Source organism: Canis aureus, chromosome 1 (assembly GCF_053574225.1).
Source record: "Canis aureus isolate CA01 chromosome 1, VMU_Caureus_v.1.0, whole genome shotgun sequence".
Lineage (NCBI taxonomy): Eukaryota > Metazoa > Chordata > Mammalia > Carnivora > Canidae > Canis > Canis aureus.
Genome location: NC_135611.1, coordinates 76,928,768 through 76,943,598, shown reverse-complemented (window position 1 = coordinate 76,943,598; position 14,831 = coordinate 76,928,768). Strand labels below are relative to the sequence as shown.

General features: G+C 39.1%; 1 protein-coding gene and 1 long non-coding RNA gene across 8 annotated transcripts in view; one reads left to right on the top strand and one right to left on the bottom strand.

Annotated features, from left to right (window-relative positions):
• Positions 1 to 6,151, top strand: part of LOC144318574 (uncharacterized) — a 102,472-nt gene extending 96,321 nt beyond the window's left edge. For both annotated transcript variants that reach the window (XR_013384634.1, XR_013384638.1), the window contains one exon: positions 6,056 to 6,151. This is a non-coding gene — a long non-coding RNA (uncharacterized LOC144318574). The remainder of the gene's footprint in view (positions 1 to 6,055) is intronic.
• The window catches only part of RASEF (RAS and EF-hand domain containing), a 209,408-nt gene that overhangs the window by 173,545 nt on the left and 21,032 nt on the right, over positions 1 to 14,831 (bottom strand). Inside the window, exon 3 of one of the 6 annotated variants that reach the window (XM_077905661.1) lies at positions 1,641 to 1,799. The exons of the other annotated variants lie outside the window; for them this stretch is intronic. The gene's annotated coding sequence lies outside the window, so the exon portion shown is untranslated. The remainder of the gene's footprint in view (positions 1 to 1,640; positions 1,800 to 14,831) is intronic. 6 annotated transcript variants of the gene reach the window in all.

The following is a 14,831-nucleotide window of genomic DNA, read 5'->3' as shown; positions in this document are numbered from 1 at the left end:
GGCTGCATAATAAAACCTATACAAACTGGTCCTTTTCCCAGGGGCCAATAAGCTCTTATTACACTTCCTCTTAGATAATAGACAATTAAGAGAGAGAGAGAGAAAGAGAGAGAGAGGGGGGGGGGTTCAGTGGGTGGTGGAAGCCATAAAACTAAACAGTATAAACCAGAACATGCTGAAAGTCATCTAAACATGAATAGCCCTTTTACTCTACCAACTTTTCTAAGCTACTCTTCAACTTCCAGTACTGAAGCACTTATAAACCTTTTTCCTAAAATAAAATCACAATTTAGATTTAAATGGTATTCAAAATAAATATTGTAAATAGGACATCAAGAAGAAGATACAGGGGCACCTGGGTAGCTTAGTTGGTTAAGCACCTGCCTGCAAGTTGGGTCATGATCTCAGGGTTGTGGGATTGAGCCCAGTGTTTAGCTCCCTGCCCAGCAGGAAGTCTGCTTCTCCCTTCATCTGCTCATGCTCTCTTTCTCTCTCAAAGAAGAAGAAGGAGGAGGGGAATCCCTGGGTGGCGCAGCGGTTTGGCGCCTGCCTTTGGCCCCGGGCGCGATCCTGGAGACCTGGGATCGAATCCCACATCGGGCTCCCGGTGCATGGAGCCTGCTTCTCCCTCTGCCTGTGTCTCTGCCTCTCTCTCTCTCTCTCTCTCTCTCTCTCTCTCTCTCTGATGACTATCATAAATAAATAAAAATTTAAAAAATAAATAAATGAAGAAGAAGGAGAACAAGAAATGCCCGAATATATTAAAGGCAGGATAAATTGCAGAACTTCCAGATTATAAAGAAACTAAGGCTTGTTTCTAGAAGGATCAAGTTCATCATTACTCCTCCCCGCAGCTACAGCCCTTGACTGAAGCACAGTAGGCGCTACACGCAGGACCGTTCCCCGTGCAGGTGTGTGCAGCACCGCCCTCCCGCGTCGGCTCCGGGAACCGGCATATCCTCCACTCCAGCCCTAGAGCGGCCTGTTTTAACTCTTTGAACGCCGCAACATAATTGTGAAACGAAACAACTTGGCCCCGGTCCACAAAGCAAATACAAGAGCGGCTGGGCCTCCCCTGAGGGCCAGGTACAGACACTGCTGGCAAAGGCAGCCTGTGTGACCTGGTAGGATTTCTTAATTCCACTCGACACACCGAGTTGCAAATAGGGACGGGAAGTCACAAAGCAAGCACTGTTACACCCGTAAGCCTTCTCTAAACAACCAGCCCGAAAGACAAGTCCAGGAACTGGCTGTGGACGCCCATTGACGCAGAACCCTGGGAGCCACGGTGTAGAATAACACGCAGCCCTGTGGCCACGTTAGCAGTAAGCCGCTGTGGGGAGGGAGGTGTGCCCATCAGCACGATGCGTGTGCTGTGCGTGTGTGTGCACAGTGAGAGAGCCTTCGCACATCCCACAGGTCTTGTGCAGGATCCTTATTTAGGGGTGTTATGTTTCCAGGGGGTTTTCCTAAGACTGAGGACACATGCAAACTCTGCAGCTCCTCCTCTGCCCTGCCTACCCCACCCACTCCAGCCAGGTCACCTGACGGATGAAGGATTCCTTTAGTTACTACAAAGCAAGCACTGCTCCCAGCTCAGCTCTGCGCCCGGAAGTCATCAATTCCCTGATGCCACTCACCTTTGGCTCTAGTGTTGGGAACCCGGAACCCCCAACACTCTCAGGTAGAACCTGGCTGTCAGATCTCAGCAGAACTACACAGAGACAGTAGGCTCTCTTCATCTCTTTCTGCAGGTGACGTTGGGCTCCGCATCCCAGCATTCAAAGAACAGAAGCTATCTGGGGAGTACAGAGGTTCAAAAGTTATGGGGCCTGGAGCCAGACTCCCTGGGTTCGAATCCTAGCTTTGCCACTTCTGAGAAAGCTCATCCCCGTGCTTCTATTTCCTAATTGGCAAATGGGGTCAAAGTAGCACATTCTTCAGAGGGTCGTAATAAGGATTTTAATTTGTTAATATACTTGAAGGGCTTAGAACAGTGCCTGGCATGAAGTGGGATTCAGTTATGATTCCCTAAATAAGGCAATCAAAGTAAATAAGTAAGGTAACCTTGGGGAAAGATTCGTGTAATGGAAATAACACTGAAATTGGCCTCCGGGGTGGGGGCTGGCATCTCCTTGCTTCACCACCAACCAGCCAATATCTTAGGTAAATCACTTAAAATCTTTAAGGGCATATTTTCTGGCAATACCAATCTCTTTCCAGGATTGCTATGAAAGCCCCTGAGAAGTTTGAGACAGCAACACTTCATAAATAAGTGTTCTACAAATGTTGGGGATGTGCCTCTTGCATTTCCTTCCTCTTGCAATAGCTCAAATTGACACATAATCCACTTACCATGCAACTCACCCATTTAAAGTGAGCAATTCAGGGACTTTTTTGTATTTTCTTGGTTTTACAGCCATCACTATAATCAATTTTAGAACATTTTTAACATCCCCCACAAGAAATCCCATCTGCTTTAGCAGTCACCTCTCCTCTTATTACTCACTCCCCCTCCCCCAGAGCTAGGTAACCACTAATCTACTTTCTAGCTATATAAATTTGCCTGATATAGATATGTCATATAAATTGAATAACATGGATGCCTGCGTGGCCCAGCGGTTAAGCGTCTGCCTTCGGCTCAGGGTGTGATCCTGGAGTCCCAGGATCAAGTCCTACATCGGGCTCCCTGTGTGGAGCCTGCTTCTCCCTCTGCCTGTGTCTCTGCCTCTCTCTCTGAGTGCCTCTCATGAATAAATAAATAAAATCTTTGAAAAAAATAAAAGTAGGGGCAACCCGGGTGCAGCGGTTTAGCGCCGACTTCAGCCCAGGGCCTAATTCTGGAGACCCGGGATCGAGTCCCATGTCGGGCTCACTGGCTCCCTGCACAGAGCCTGCTTCTCCCTCTGCCTATGTCTAGGCCTCTCTCTCTCTCTCTCTCTGTGTCTGTATGTGTCTCAAGAGTAAATAAATAAAATATTTAAAAAATAAAAAAATAAAAATAAATTGAATAATATAATGTATGGGGTTTTGTGATAGTGTTGACTTTACTTAATGTTCTCAAGGTTCATCCAGGTGGTATCTATATTTTATTCCTTTACATGGCTGAATAATATCCCATTGTGTAGATATACAACATTTTATTATCCACTAGTCAGTTGATAAGCATTTGGGTTGTTGATCACTTTGCATTTATCTACTTGGAGTTTGTTGAACTTCTTGGATGTGTACATTAATATCCTCTCATCAGTTGTCTTTCTCTCCTTCTGGTACCTTCATTATGTGTGTGTTGGTGTGCTTACTGGTTTTCTTCATTCTTTCCTTTTTCTTTTTGTTCTTTGGGTTGCATGATTGTTATCTTTAAGCTGGTTAATTTGCTCTTCTGCAGGTTCAAATCTACTATTGAGCCCCTGTAGTAAAAATTTTCAGAAACTTTAAATGGTTGCTTTTAAATAATCCTCACAAGGTATGGTTGTTTCATTTGAGAGTAAGTCTTCAGAGCTCCTCACGCTATAATTCCAGAAGTGGAAGTCCATCCTGTGTTCTTTATTGTTCATCTCCTCAGAGACATTAAATTTGAAAATTTGTTCTCTCCTTTGACCCACTTTACTATTTAAAAAAAATACCATGTCAGTGCACCTGGATGGCTCAGTCAGTTAGGCATCTTGATTTCAGCTCAGGTTCTGATCTCAGGATTGTGGGATTGAGCCCTTGGTTGGACTCCACACTCAGCAGGGAGTCTGCTTGGGATTCTCTACCTCTCCTTCTGACCCTTCCCTGCTCACTTTCTCTTTCTCCCTTTCTCAATAAATAAATAAATCTTAAAAAAAAAACATGGCAAAAGGGAAACTTTTCAAAATATTTGATCAGTAAAAATGACAAATCACAATAAAACTTCTAGAACACATTGATAAATGCATCCAATGCAACCATGAGATCTAAGGAAGAGAAAAGAACTAGCACTTATTGTGTTGCTGTGTCAGGCACTGTGATGGGAGTTTTACCCAATGTTCTCAGTTTAAAATAATTGCTGTATGGATGGTGAGGGGGAAATGTTGCTATGATTGGCCAGACCTGGGTTGCATATACTCCTTGGACATCATGATGAACCCAATTGAGGGAAGAATGCTTCTCCAGAGGGAAATTGGAATTCCATTACCAAAACAGAAATAGAGGCTAGAAATTCAAGAGAAATACTCACATACAACAAAATGTAGCCTTTAGCTGCACTAATAGAAGCAAAGCATCCATATCTCAGGAAGCGAAAATACATGTGTAGCTCTGTCAGTTGGAATTTATTTGCTTAGTTTTTTGACACATTTTAAGTGAGACTTTGGTAAGAAGACCATCTGTCTTAGTTCTCCCTGGATAGTCCCTGTTTTACACTTTTTTTTGTCTCTCTATAATCATTAGGCACACCTTTTAGTCTCAAATATGTCCCAATAATGAGGAAGTAAATTACAATATGATACTAAATCTTGGCAAATAAGAAAACATTAGTAAGTGGTATGTTCAAAATGGTGAAAGTCTGAAAAGAAAAGAAAAGAAGAAAAGAAAGAAAGAAAGAAAGAAAGAAAGAAAGAAAGAAAGAAAGAAAAAAGAAAGAAAGAAAAATGCTGGAGAAACCAGGGATGTTTATCCAAGAGAAAGCTACCATGAGGCATGAGAGTTGTCTTCAAGTATTTGAAGAATAACCATGTAAAGAGAAGAGGTAGGGTAGAATTGTTTTGTGTGATTCCAGAAGACACAGTACCATGGGCAGAGCTTCAGGGAGTAGATTTTATCTTCATATAAGAAGAAATTTCTGAGCACTGGCTGGTTGGAAGAACCAGAATGGAAGACAGCTTCAGATTCCTGAGAAGGGTTTGTGCCCAACTGTCAGAGAATATAATGATGAGATTGCCATCTGACCACAGATCTTCAAGAGCAAACATGGTCAGACCTAAAACAGAATTTAGGATAAAGCAGTGGATGAAGAAGAGATGGATACTTACAAGTCTTGGAGGAGGTAGTAATGATCCTGGTAGCTAAGCATCTCCAGAACTGAACCCTGCGATCCAGCCCAAACCACTGGTGTCATGGAGGGATCAACAGTTAGAGTCTTGCCTTAAAGAGTGACCATTTCGGATCTGATAGCAGCATGGTAATCAGTGGTCATTCTCTCGTACAAGATACTTTCCTGAACATAGGAAATAATTTCCTGGTCAGGAGAGAGATGTGACCATGAGAAATAGGACATGCCTCCAACCATTTCAGATTAGAAACCATTATTTGCTGCTCAAATGCCACCAATTAAAAAGCTATTTAATCCAAGTCATGTGAGAAAACTAATATTCATGCTCACTATTTGACTAAACATAAAACAAGTCAATATTCCTGGCAACTCTTCTTCATTACCATCATATTATAAAACATAGTTAACAGGCAAAGTCTTGTTGTTGACTAGAAATTAAACCTCAACTTTAAAATTCATGTCACATGCTTAGACACATTGATGTTTGTGGTGTCTTGGTCTGAGGAACTTATGAAGGACTCATATGTCCAATAAGGTAGCCAGAAGCTATGTGAGGCTACTTAAATAATTAAAATTTAAAAATTAATGTTTAATACAAATCAAATTAAAAAAATTAAAAGTATAGTTCCTTAGCCACATTTCAGTATTTTTGCTTATAGTCATATGTAACTAGTGGCTACCATATAGCACAGATACAGAGCTTTTCCATGATTATAGAAAGTTATATTAAACAGCACTGTTCTATAGTCTATATTGAGTTTCTATCTATGTGTTTTTCTCCCTTTTATAAATGGAATCATTCCACATATACACTTATGTGTCTCAGTTCTTCTGCTCAATATTATGTTTGTGAGGCCCATGTGTTTTTGCTCTTAGCAGTACTTCTTTCGCTCTCATTTAGTAATTAATTGTATCAACCACAATTTATTTATCCATTCTACTCTTGATGGGCATTTAGATCATATCTAGTTTTGACTATTACAAATACTGCTGCTGTGAAAATTCTTTTGATGCATATATGTATGTGATTTTGTTGAATAGATACCTACTAGTAGAATTGTTCAACCCACTGTTTACCGAAATATCAAATGAAACAATGGAATGGAATGGAATGGAATGGAATGGAATGGAATGGAATGGAACACAATATAATAAAGTAGAAATAAGAATCCATCACATGTATTAAGGTTAAGTATTGTTTTTCACAAAAAAAATGTTTTTGTTCAGTCATACACGTATGCTGAGAAATGATATAAAATGTATTTCTGTGGACCACAATAAATACAATTTGTAAGCATTAGATGGATGATCTCTAAAGTCTGTATTTCTAGACCAAAGTGGTTCAAAACTAAATTTTGCAGTGTGGTGGGAGTTTTTTCTTTGGGGAGGAGAGTAGGGATAGTTCAAATGAGGGAAAAGGGAAGTCTGTGCTTGGCGGTCCTGGTCCTTGGTGGTCATTTCCAAAAATGAACTAGGAACATGTGGACCAGTACACCAAGTCTTACATGGCATAATTCTAGAAGCCTTTAAATTGAATACTCCTAGAAGTAATGCATCAACACAACACAAGAGATATTTTCCCAGAGATATTTTGAGAAGGCAAAAGAGGTAGAAGAAAGTAGAAGGATGTACTTGGCAAACTTGCTGTTTCCCCATCTTGCCAGGACCCTATAGAATGAGACCATGGACACTGGGACTTCGGTGGCTGGGTTGATGTTAACCAACACAAACCCTGCTTCACTCCCAAGCACCTGGGCCTAAGCACTTAGGCAGAATTCTAAGATCAGGGAATTCAAACACCCAGGCATCTTTGTCTTAGTTCTTTTTACTCAAACTAACTTGTGTCCACCCAGCTGGATATATGTGGAGATGATGTTCTTGTCATTGACAACTGGGACTCCCAGTGTATTAATCACACCTGTATGCTTTTTGCTCATCCTGGTACCTCTGCCTGGAAAGCCTCTCTCTATCCTCTTTGGCTGCTAAACTCATAGATGTTGCTATGGCTGGCTCAGCTAACCTGCTTCTTAGAATTTCAAGCTAAATCCACCACTCCTTTCTCTATGCAATTACTGCTGTTGTACTAGTGAAATTGTAACTTAAAATCTCTTTCTTTTTTTAAAGATTTTATTTACTTATTCATGATAGACACAAAGAGAGAGGCAGAGACATAGAGGAGAAGCAGGCGCCCTGTGGGGAGCCGGATGTGGGACTCGATCCCAGGATCACACCCTGAGCTGAAGGCAGAAGCTCAACTGCTGAGCCACCCAGGTGCCCCTAAAATCTTTCTCTTTCAACACCTGTTTGCCCAACTAGCTTTTCCTCATATATGATAAGTGATGTTATCTTTATATCTCTTAGCACCAAGCAATACTAGGCACATAAAAAGCACTTAATAAATAACTAATTAACATGTATGGATTAAAGACAATGTCTGTGAAACTGGCTGATGGCTGGGTTTGTTACACACAAGATATAATTTATGTGCAAAACACAGAACCTAAAAGGCATCAAGAAAAGTAACACATAACATCATTGCCCTAAAAAACAAAAACCACCACAGAAATGTCTCTCCTACAAAGAATTTACTCTTGTGAAACGCCTTTTCTCTGAGCAACTGGCTTATTTTTCTTTTCTGAGCAATGAGAAGTTTGTGATTCATCATGCTCACCTCTTTCCAGGCCCAGGAAAATTCAGAGTCAATTGTGCAGTGACTTTACAATTACGAAAGGATAAAAAGAGCACACAATTCTATGTGTCACCCTGCCTTTATTTATTGATCTGATTTTTATTTTCCTTTTGCCTTGATATTATTGTTTTATAAAATGAAACTTATATTTTTTAATTTATATACATTTTTTCTAAACACCTCAAGAATCTCTTAGGAAAAAGTAGGGAGTATGTAGGTAAATAATAACATATGAAAAATGTTTTTAAGTACTTATAAAACTACTTTCTTACATAATGTGGTAAACAAAATTGAAAATTATATGGTAATATGCAAACGTTTTTCTCTATACCTCACTCCTGGAAACAAAAAAATATAACCAGGGGATCCCTGGGTGGCGCAGCGGTTTGGCGCCTGCCTTTGGCCCAGGGCGCGATCCTGGAGACCCGGGATCGAATCCCACATCGGGCCCCACATCGGGCTCCCGGTGCATGGAGCCTGCTTCTCCCTCTGCCTGTGTCTCTGCCTCTCTCTCTGTGACTATCATAAATAAATAAAAATTTAAAAAAATATATAACCAGTTCAGATCATCTCCCAGAGTCAGTGTCCACTCGTATTCACTGCTAGTTGGGTTCTATTTCAGATGAAGGAGTCTGGTGTGGCTCAAAGATGCCCATACCTTGCCCTTGGCTGACTTGTAACCATGCAACTGCTCAAAACATTCAGCTTTATTTGCAGGATCCCAGCCCAGGAGTCCTGCTCACTATAAACAACATGCCTGATGTCTAAAACACCAATGCATGGCTGTCTGAGACACAAGAGTCTTCTGCTTCTAGCCATTCAGTCTTGTTAACACCACCAGTTAATATTAGCTTCAAATTTTATTCTGGAAATGTTGTAGAAGCCAAAATCTCTGACTAGTAGCAGGTAAAAATCAGACCGATCAACAGACACTGGCACCTCCTTAAATGTATTACATTTATAGCTTTAAAGCTCGCTTTGACTAGATTATGAAAAATGGGCATTTCCTACACATACCATGACTGTCACTGGACAATCAAAGATTTATATTATAAATCAAAGTGAATCTGTGATTCAGTTTTTAAAATTCCAATTCAAGTGAAATTCCTTTGAATCATCTTTAATAAGGCTATTTAATTCAAAAGCAATTATCTAACAAAGAATTACATCATCAGGATTGGTGTAAGCACTTAGGCAAATACACTCATATTTTTATTTCAATTAATTAATTACATTATAATTTATAAAATGGTCAGATAGACCAATGGAACAGAATGTAAAAATCTAGAAAAAAATAAATACATATAAGTATTTGGGTGACTTACCATTTGGGAGAGAAAAAGGTTAGATTCCCAAACTTGCCAAATTCCAGATGGACAAAATATTTAAATATAGAAGAGGAAATCATAAAGCAGCAGAAGAAAATTTAAACAACCTCTGAAATCTAAATGCAGGGGAGGTTTTTTGTTTGTTTGTTTTTTGTTTTTTGCAAAACAAAACCAAAACCAACAAAATTAGAGACCATAAAGAGATTTCATTATATTAAAATTTAATGCTGGCACATCAAAACAAGACTACAGAAAATCAAAAGGCAGATGACAAACTGGTAAAATATTTTGTAAAACACATATTAGGACACTGACATATTTCTACTTCAGCATCCAATGCAATATGTGGCAATTATCTGGATTCTAAATGTTTACAAAGGAGGTTTGTGAAAACCAATTTTGTAGCCCTTAGCCACTCATCTACTTCGACAGGATCAAAGGGTTTAAGTTGGAGAGGCTAGAAGTTGGAGTTGAGAGAATTTATTTAGAAACTGCTGTTGATGTACTATGGGTAACAGCCATGAATGGGGTAGCACTTGGTCCTTCTCTGAAGCCTAGAGACAGATAATTTAAGACTTCGCAAGGAACTTAGTGTGCACATCCTGAAGTACACAGTGTGGGATGGACTGGTATCTGACTCAACTCTGAACTTTAAAAAATGCCCATAGATAAGGGGCAGGCTGAAGTAACTATGTGAGCAAACCAGAGAAATACCTTTGGGAAATCATAGCAGGTCAGAGTACGTAATCTGGGGAACAGATGTGGAATCCACACTGTGAATATCAACTGGGGGGTCATTTTTTAAAAAAAAGATTTTATTTATTTCTTCATGAGAGACACACAGAGAGAGGCAGAGACAGAAGCAGTTTCCTCACAGGGAGCCCAATGTGGAACTCGATCCCAGAACCCCACGATCATGACCTGAGCCAAAGGCAGATGCTCAAACACTGAGCCACCCAGGCATCCCAAATGGGGGTCACTTTTCAAGGGACCAAGGAGGGGCACCTGGGTAGCTCAGTGGTTGAGTGTCTGCCTTTGGCTCAGGTCATGATCCTGGGGTCCTGGGATCAAGTCTGCATCTGGCTCTCCATGGGGAGCCTGCTTCTCCCTCTGCCTATGTCCCTGCCTCTCTCTCTGTGCCTCTCATGAGTAAATAAATAAAATCTTAAAAAAAAAAATTCTTTAAGGGATGAAGGAGGTAACATTAGGTGTCACTTTGGGTCATTCAAACCAGGTCTCCTACTGAAGACAACTGAAAAATCTAAGTAAAAGGTTTTTTTAAGCCATCTTGAAAATATGAAAAAGCTAACTAAAGGGTAAGGAACTACCTAGCTGAAAGCCTGGAAAAGCTGTAACCCAGTGTGGGGAGTCTAGTTTTTGAAACCACCTCTTCCCTAGGGCATGTTCCTCTCTAGCAAAGGCAGCAGAGAGGGGCCAGACAGTGGTTTTTCATAGGCTCTTGAGGACAGAGGGAATCAAGAGAAAAATCCCGACCCTACTAGGACAATGACCCAAGGCAATGAGTCATGGGTTTGGTCCAAACCCTAGGAAAAGAGTGAACAAAAAGTAAACTAGTCTTGGGACCTGGACTCTTCTAGGACGTCAAGAAAAACTCAATCCCTAAAACTGGATAAAGTTGATGCCATGTTAGTAGTGCCCCAGGGACCAAACAGAATCAAATAAAAGCACCTGCTGGAGGAACATAAAACCATCTTAGGGCTCAAATTCTCCCACAAATAATTTTTCAAAAACAATGTTCCATATAATAAAAGAAAACAAGGCTCATTAGGACATACACTACCATGAACAAAACCTAGCACAGGGGATCCAGGGTGGCTCAGCAGTTTGGCGCCTGCCTTCGGCCCAGGGCATGATCCTGGAGTCCCGGGATCAAGTCCCACATCAGGCTTCCTGCATGGAGCCTGCTTCTCCCTCTGCCTATGTCTCTGCCTCTCTCTATCTCTCTGTCTCTCATGAATAAATAAATAAAATCTTAAAAAAAAACTAGCACAAATAAGATACAATAGAAGGGCACTCAGAGGGCTGTAAATTATAAGACATAGGCTTTATTTTAAAACTTTTACTTATTTAAGAAAGAGAGAGACAAAGATATCAAGAGAGAGCATGAGCAGGGAGAGGAGGGATAAACAGGGTCCTGGCTAAGCAGGGAGCCCGACATGGGGCTCAAACCCTGGACCCAGATCATGACCTGAGCTAAAGGCAGACCCTTCACTGACTGAGCCACTCAGGCATCCCCAGACATCGGCTTTAAAACAAATGTGGTAACTATATTCCAGAAAATAAAATCTTGGAATGAATTTGCAAACTTTAAAGAGTAGCAAGTTTAATAAAGAAACAGAAGTTCTGGGATCCCTGGGTGGCGCAGCGGTTTGGCGCCTGCCTTTGGCCCAGGGCGTGATCCTGGAGACCCAGGATCGAATCCCACGTCGGGCTCCCAGTGCATGGAGCCTGCTTCTCCCTCTGCCTGTGTCTCTGCGCCTCTCTCTCTCTGTGACTATCATAAATAAATAAAAATTTAAAAAAAAATTTAAAAAAAAAGAAACAGAAGTTCTAAAACTGAAAGACAAGAAGAAAAAATTTAAGAACTTAACAAACAGGATAACACACCATGATGTGCATGAGTTTAATATTCAAATGAAGGATTGGTTTAATATTCCAAAATCAATCAATGCAATTCATCATGTTAACAGAATAAAGGAGAAAAATTGTATCACTTTACTAAATGAATAAGAAACATGAGATCAAATGCAATATCAATTCATGACAAATACTCTAAGCAAACTAGAAGTAGAAAATGTCCACAATCTGATGAATGTCAAGTATTTAAAACCAACAATCAACATCAATTTCAATGATGAAATTTTAAACTATTTCCCCTATGACTGAGAAAAAGGCAGGAATGACAGCTCTACCATTTCTGTTCAACATCATCCTGAAGGTCCTAGCCACTGCATGAAGACCAGAAGACAAAAGGCAAAAATGTTGGAAAGGAAGATGTAAAACTGTCTCTATATTCAGGTAACATTGTTATTTATATCCTCTTAAATCTAGAAACAAATATTAAATATAAGAAGTGAACTTGGCAAGTTAAGGGGATACAATGTTGATATATATTATATATATATAATTTTTATAAAGATTTTATTTATATAAGAAGGAGAGAGTATGAGTGGGGAAGGGGAGGGTGAGAAGGAGGAACAGACTCTGGAGTTCACCAGGAGGTTGACCACCAGGCTCAATTCCAGGACCCTGAGATCATGACCTGAGCCCAAGGCAGACGCTTACTCACTGAGCCACCCAGGAGCCCCACAATGTTGATATACAAAAATAATTGTATATTTTGTACTAAGGGCAAACAAAGAAAATAAAAATTTAAAAAAATAAGTCCATTTACAGTAGCATCAAATAGCAGAAAATACTTAGGAATAAACTTAACAAAAGATGCACAAACCTCTACAGTTTAATACCTAACACATAGTTAATAAATATTATTTTTGTAAATGAAATAAATGGAAATGCAAACCATGTTTATGGATTGGAAGACAGTATAGTATTAGTATAAGGATAAACATAGATCAATAGGATGGAGTAGAGAGACCTACATTTATATAGTCAGGTGAAGTTTTATAACGATGTCGTGGCTATTCAGTAGGGCAAGGATAATCTTTTCAACACGTGGTACTAGAAGAATTGGATATCCACATGGGAAAAGAAATAAACATCACTCAAATATTAATTCAAAATGATAAACCTAAATCTAAAACTATAAAAATTCAATAAAGAAACAGAACATTTTTGTGACATAGTGGTAGGGAATAATTTCTTAGGATACAAAAAGCACATGCTACAGAAAAATACTGTTAAAGTAGACTTTATCAAAATGAATAAAGTTTGCTACTTGAAAGACAGCATTAATAAAATGAAAAAACAAGCCACAGATTGGGAGAAAGTACTTGCAAATATATATAATAAAGAACATATATCTCAAATATGTAAAGACTTTTTACAGGTTGATAAGAAAAACAACTTTAAAAGAAAAGGCAAGCTAATTGAATAGACACTTTATGAAAGAAAACATACAAATGGTCAATAAGTACATAAAAAAGGACTACCAGTATCACTAGTCATAAGGGAAATGCAAATTCAACACACAATGAGATATCACTGTACACACATCAAAGTGACCAAAAATAAGACTGACGATACCAATTGTTGGTGAGAGTGTAGAACAGCTCTACGTCTTATACACTTATGGTAGGAACCTAAAATTGTGTAACTATTTTGGAAATTGACATCTAAAAAGAAATGTTAAAATTTTTACATGTAGCATATGACCCAGCCATTCTTCACCTAGGCATCTACCCAAGATAAATAAAATCACATGTCCACACAAAGGCTTGTACATGAATGTTCACTGTAGAATTATTTGCAACTGCCAAAAGCTCAAAATGTCCAAGTAAATAAACAAAATGTGGTACATTCATACTATGAAACACTATACAGTAATGAAAAGGAATGGATTACTGATACATGCAACAACATGGATAAATCAAAATCCTTGTGCTGAGTTCAAGAAGCCAGACACAAAAGAATACATACTGTATGATTCTATTTATATAGAATGCTAGTTAATCCACTGTAACAAAAAGTTGCCTGAGGCCAGGGCCCAAAGGTGAGATAGACTGCAAGGGGACACAAGGAAAATCTGAAAGGTAATGGAAATGTTCTATATCTTGACTGTGGTGTTAATTTCCTAAGTGTAACTTTCAAAACTTATCAAATTGTATACTTTAAATGGGTGCAGTTTTGTTTTACGAATTGTACTTCAATAACATTAAAAGAGAAAAAAAACTAGTAAGAGAAACATCACTTAGATCACTTAGACATACTTACACTATACACAAATTTATGATTGTGTAGAGAAAGCATATTTACATACTCTCTGTACATGGCCAAGCAGTTACAATTTCGCTGGACAATAAGCAATATATTGTAAATCCTTGAACATTTAGCAGAACCTTATCTAGTAGTGTTTCTAGATAGCATTCCTCATTATTTTTCAATTCTTCCAATGAGAAAGAATATATTCTAGACACAAATTAAGGAAAGCATTAGAAGATTTTAGGTATGAATGTAGTTTACTTTAAATGAACACAATTTTTTTAAAAAATGAATTTAATCAGCAGGGTTTTTCTTCCTACTGTTAGATAGCTTGACTTCTATTAAATCATTGTTATTATCCAATTTGTTACAGCACTCCAAAGCATTCATTATCTATGGTTGAATTATAATAATTTAAAAAAGCAGTCAGGGCATTTGTACTACATAATAAAGTCAGTGAAATGTTAAACTTATGGAGAAAACATTCTCATTTTGTTTCTTAAGCAAACTGCTGAGGAAATTAAAACTGTTCATCTTAAAAGAAATGCAAAATCTCAATGCTTAAAATGGACTGTTAGCAATTAGAGAATGGGATTTCATCTGGGAAGAAACAGCCCTCTGGGAGGGCTTTGGGGCCACTGGCCAATAATTAGTTTTCCTCATGGAGCAGTATTTCTCAGAAACACCTGGGGGGCTAGTGACAACTCAGATTACTAGACCCACCCCTAGAGATTTCCCATTCAGGTCTGTGGTGGGGTTGGAGTACTTGTATTTCCAAGTCCCCAGGTAAGGAGGACCATACTTGAGAACATAGTCATCACAGGGAAACCAGAATTGAAGATGATGAGTATAACTTGAACACAAATAAGTGAGGGAAGGAATGATCTCCTCATCAATT